Source organism: Rhinopithecus bieti, unplaced genomic scaffold, assembly GCF_001698545.2.
Source record: "Rhinopithecus bieti isolate Rb0 unplaced genomic scaffold, ASM169854v2 scaffold_18477, whole genome shotgun sequence".
Classification (NCBI taxonomy): Eukaryota; Metazoa; Chordata; class Mammalia; order Primates; family Cercopithecidae; genus Rhinopithecus; species Rhinopithecus bieti.
Window position 1 is genome coordinate 541,011 of NW_016809209.1, and position 5,777 is coordinate 546,787.

Below are 5,777 nucleotides of genomic sequence, written 5' to 3' on the forward strand. Positions count from 1 at the left end.
ATAAAGATGTTAAATAAGCACATGAATAGATGTTCGACATCATTAGACAATAGGAAAATGCAAATTAAAACCATCATGAGGCGCCACTATCCACATATTTTAGAATGGGCAATATAAAAAAAAATTGACAATCCGAAGTACTGAGGGGGTGCAGAACAGTTAGAACTCTTTTCCACTGATGGTGGGAACGCAAAATAACCATCCCGGAAAACATTTTGACACTTTTTTCTAAAGTTAAGCACGCAATTACGTATGACCTAGAAAACTCTCTCCAAGGTATTTATCCAACAGAGATGAATATGCCCACATGATAGCAGCTTTTTTTCGAGATGGAGTCTTGCTCTGTCACCGAGGCTGGAGTGCAATAGCGTGATCTCGGCTCACTGCAACCTCCGCCTCCCAGGTTCAAGCAATTCTCCTGCCTCACCCTCCCGAGCAGCTGGGACTACAAGCACACATCACCACGCCCAGCTAATTTCTGTATTTTTAGTAGAGACAGAGTTTCACCATATTGGCCAGGCTGGTCTCAAACTCCTGACCTCATGATCCACCTGCATCGGCCTCCCAATATAGCAGCTTTCCCCCCCGCCAATATAGCAGCTTTATTCATAGTTGATCCACACTGGAAACAGCCCTAATGTCTTTCAATGGGTGACCGAGTAAACAAACCACATTAATATATTGGGATATTTACTGCTCAGCAATAAAAAGGAATGGACTATTGATACACAGAACAAATCTCAAAGGCATTAGGGGTGGATAAAGCCTGTCTCAAAAAGTTACACACTGTATTATTCCAGTTGTATGACATTCCCTAAAAGATGAAACTATAGCGATGGTAGTGGGTGCCAAACATTAGGGGTGAGAGGAGAAGTGACCACACAGGGATAGCTCCAGGGAGTCCTTCGGAGTGATACAGTCATTCTGTGTCCTGACTCCAGTGGACACAGTCTAGGAATCCTTTCTCCATTCAGTTGCTTTTGCACTTTGGTCAAAAATCAATTTGCCATATTTGCGTGGATCTGTTTCTGTACTTTCTATTCTGTCCCATTGACCTAGCTGTCTATCACTCTGTCATTTCACCTGTATCACACCTTTTTTTTTTTTAAAGACAGGGTCTCCCTCTGTCGCCTACGCTGGCATACAGTGGGTGCGATCTTGGCTCACATCAGCCTCCACCTCCCGGGCTCAAGCAATTCTCATGCCTCAGCCTCCCGAGCAGCTGGGATTACAAACATGTGCCACCACGCCCAGCTAATTTTTTTATTTTTAGTAGAGATGAGATTTCGCCATGTTGCCCAGGCTGGTCTTGAACTCCTGGCCTCAAGTGATACTCCAGCCTCAGCCTCCCAGAGTGCTGGCATTAGAGGCATGAGCAACTGCACCTGGTCTTTTTTTTTTTTTTTTTTTTTTAAGAGACAGGGTCTCGCTTTGTCACCCACCCAGGCAGGAGTACAGTGGTGTGATCATGGCTCACAGTAACTTCAAACTCCTGGGCTTAAGCAATTCCCCCACCTCAGCCTCCTGAGTAGCTGAAACTACAGGCACTACCATGTCCAGCTAATTTTAAAGCAAATTTTTTTTAGAGACAGGGTCTTAACTACATTGCTTAGGCTGGTCTTGAACTCTTGGCTTCATGTAATTAATACCTCTTGCCTTAGCCTCTCAAAGTGTTGGGATTACAGGTCTGAGTGACCCAGCTGGGCCTAAGAGTATTATTTTTTTAACTGTGAGTGAATTTTGAATTTTTGTCACATTTTTCTCTATCAATATCATCATTTGCTTTTTTTTTTTCCTTTTGAGACAGAGTCTCACTCTGTCACCAAGGCCAGAGTGCAGTGGCATGATCTTGGCTCACTGCAACTTCTGCCTCCTAGGTTCAAGTGATTCTCCTGCCTCAGCCTCCTGAGTATATGGGACTACAGGCATGAGCCATGACAGCTGGCTAATTTTTGTATTTTTAGTAAAGATGGGATTTCGCCATGTTGGTTAGGCTGGTCTAGAACTCCTGATCTCAGGTGATCTGCCCAGCTCGGCCTCCCGAAGTGCTGGGATTACAGGTGTGAGCCACTGCACCCAGCTTGATCATTTGCTTTTAATTNAATACCTATGTTAAGATTGTGTATTATTTTGGAGTAAAATTCCAATGTGCAAATATGAAATTGCAATATTAATAAATTTACTTAAAATAGTTCAGCTGTTTTAATATATTAACTTGGAAGACCAAAGAGAATTTGAAGTAAGAAAAACATTGTATACAACCTGGAAAATTAACTCCAGAGCTTTAACTTCTAAACCACATCACTTTAAATGTTTTCTAAAGTGATTGTCCTTAGTCTGTGTAAATATATAATATAAAATTACATTGTGTAAACATGAATATACATATGTATATCTGTCTCTGGGTGTGTATTCTCTGTGTATGTGCATTCTTAAAATTGTTCTTGAAATACTCAAAATAATATTAATTGGAATTACCTTTGCAGCAAGCAAAACACATTGTTTAGGGAATGAAGAAGTCACTAACTTTCACATTATGCCTTGCTTTAGTATTTGAATTTGTACCATGGGAATTATGTTATGTTTATGATGTTAATGCATTTTTTGTTTGTTTGTTTTTTGAGACGGAGTTTCACTCTTGTTGCCCAAGCTAGAGTGCAATGGCACGATCTTGGCTCACCGCAACCTCCACCTCCCAGGTTCAAGCAATTCTCCTGTCTCAGCCTCCCTATTAGCTGGGATTATAGGTATGTGCCACCATGCCCAGCTAATTTTGTATTTTTAGTAGAGATGGGGTTTCTCCATGTTGGTCAGGCTGGTCTCGAACTCCCAACCTCAGGTGATCCACCAGCCTCGGCCTCCCAAAGTGCTGGGATTACAGGCGTGAGCCACCGCGCCTGGCCCTGCTTTTAATTCTTTAGGCTGTTAATATGCTGAATTACAGTGATTGATTTTTGAATATTGAACCAGCCCTGCATTGCCAGGATAAATCTCACCTGATTGTAGCATTTTTAAAATATATATTCCAGAGTTCAGCTGGCTAGTATTTTGTTTTGTTTGTTTTCTTTCTTTCTTTTTTTTTTTTTAAATTTTGACATGGAATCTCACTGTCGCCCAATCTGGAGTGCGGTAATGCAATCTTGGCTCACTGCAATCTCCACCTCCCAGGTTCAAGCTATTCTTCCTTAGCCTCCCGAGAAGCTGTGATTACAGGCATGCACCACCATGCCTGGCTAATTTTTGTATTTTTAGTAGAAGTGGAGTTTCACCATGTTGGCCAGGCTAGTCTCGAACTCCTGACCTCAAGTGATCCACTCACCTCGGCCTCCCAAAGTTCTGGGATTACAGGCATGAGCCACCGCACCTGGCCAGCTAATATTTTGTTGAAAATTTTTACATCTGTGTTCGTGAAAGATACTGATCTGTAGTTTTTTTCCTTAAAATATCTTTGTTTCGTTTTCGTCTCAGGGTAATGTTGGCCTCATAAAATGAACTGGGGAGTATTTTCTCTTGTTCTATTTTCTGGAAGAGATTGTGTAAAATCAGTGTTATGTCTTTTTTCTTTTCTTTTCTTTCTTTCTTTTTTTTTTTTTTTTTTTTTTGAGACAGAGTTGTGCACTGTCACCCAGGCTAGAGTGCAATGGTGCAATCTCAGCTTACTGAAACCTCTGCCTCCCAGATTTAAGCAATTCTCCTGACTCAGCCTCCCGAGTAGTTGGGATTACAGGCACCCGCCACCACGCCCAGCTAATTTTTTGTATTTTTAGTAGAGATGGGGGTTTCGCCATGTTGGCCAGGCTGGTCTCAAACTTCTGACCTCGTAATCCGCCCACCTCAGCCTCCCAAAGTGCCAGGATTACAGGCGTGAGCCACCGCGCCTGGCCATTTCTTCTTTAGTTATCCCGCTCTACTGCACACTTCCTATGGTTGTGTCCGTGTTCAGGGCCAGATGGCAGGAGGACACAGAGAAAAGAAAGCTATGGGAGTTCTCCTTCTTGGGACTACAACTCTTTTGAAAAACAAACACACACACAAGTATGTGTGTGTATGAATGTGTGTGTGTGTGTGTGTATATATATATATATGTAGTCCAAGCTGGTCTCATACTCCTGGCTGCAAGTGATCCACCTCAGCCTCCCACAGTACTGGGATTACAGGCATGATCCACTGCCCCTGACCCACAACTCTTGATCAGAGGGGGAAAGATTTCCATTCCTCAAAGTTTTGGGTGTCTGTGGACCCTGCAGCCACCGATACTACCATCACCACTTTTACTCCCATGGCATTGTCTGGGGGCTGGAGCACGGGAGAATGAAGAAAAGAAAAATTGAGCTCCTCTTCTCTTTCTCAGTGTTAGACCTTCCCTTTCCATTCCTCGAGGCAGAGCCAGCGTTTCTCCTGTTGATATTTCTTTCTTTCTTTCTTTCTTTCTTTCTTTTTTTTTTTTTTGAGATGGAGTCTCACCATGTTGCTCAGGTTGGAGTGCAGTGGCACAATCTCAGCTCAAAGCAACCTCCACCTCTCGAGTTCAAGTGATTCTCCTACCTCACCCTCCCACATAGCTGGGACTACAGACACCTGCCACCACACCTGGCTAATTATTGTATTTTTAGTAGAGACGGGGTTTCACCTGTTGGCCAGGCTGGTCTTGAACTCCTGACCTCAGGTGATCCACCTGCCTCAGCCTCCCAAAGTGCTGGGATTACAGGCGTGAGCCACCGCGCCCGGCCCTGTTGATCCTTCTCATCGCCCCAGTGCCTATTCTGGATTTGGGGCTGTCTTGTATCCAGGCTGGGGAATAACAGAGAAAAAATGGGAAACTCGCTTCAGCTCAGTGGAACGCTGACTTCTGACTGTCTTCCACCGTTTCCCCACTGTGTTTACTTTCACACTCCTCAGAGAGCTGCCCTGTGCATGTCTGTCCATGTTTCACAGCAGCGTTCAGTGGGAGAGACAGGGTGGAGGGTGCTTACTCCATCTCATCTGGAATAGCTTTTTAAACTGTCACAATTACATGAAGTAGGTATTATTGTTATCTATATTCGACAGATGACAAAACTGAGGTTCCTAGAGGGTAATTTTCCCAAGATCACACAGCTAGTCAGTGGCCAACCCAGTCATCCTAGCCCCAGAGTTTGTGGTCTGAGCCGCTAGTTCTGCACCTTTAGAAGGAGCTGAACACAACAGTTCTGTGGGGTGAGATATGGGGCTCATGTGTTGTGGACAGGGCCTGATATGTCACTTCCTTTAACGTGCACGGTGTATGAAGGAAGAGTGCATAGTGTTTAGGGAATTGCTTTCTTCTTTGATGAAGATCTGGACTGTGGTGGGATAGGAACAGACTTCTGTCTTTAAGACATATGCATGTGTGTGTATGTGCATATACATGCTTATATATGTGCCTGTGTGTAAGCCATGCAGCCATTGAAAGTGAAGATGTGGATCCATTCATTCAACAAGTATTACTTGAACCCCCACCATGTATCACACATTATTCTAGGCACTGAGGATACATCAGTGAAGAAACAGACAAAAACCTCTGCCCTCATGGAGCCCCCATTCTAGTAGACAGACAATAAACATACAAATAAATCAATTACATAGAGTGCTAGAAAGTGATAAGTCCTAGGGAATAAACAGGGCAGATAAGGAGGATTGGGAGTGTTGGGGTAAAGGGCTGGATATATTTATTAACATGAAGTGATGTCTGCCATGTACTGTTGAATGCACTTCCTAAACTGCGATTTCATATGACTTCCTGGTATTCCAGGGGAAAC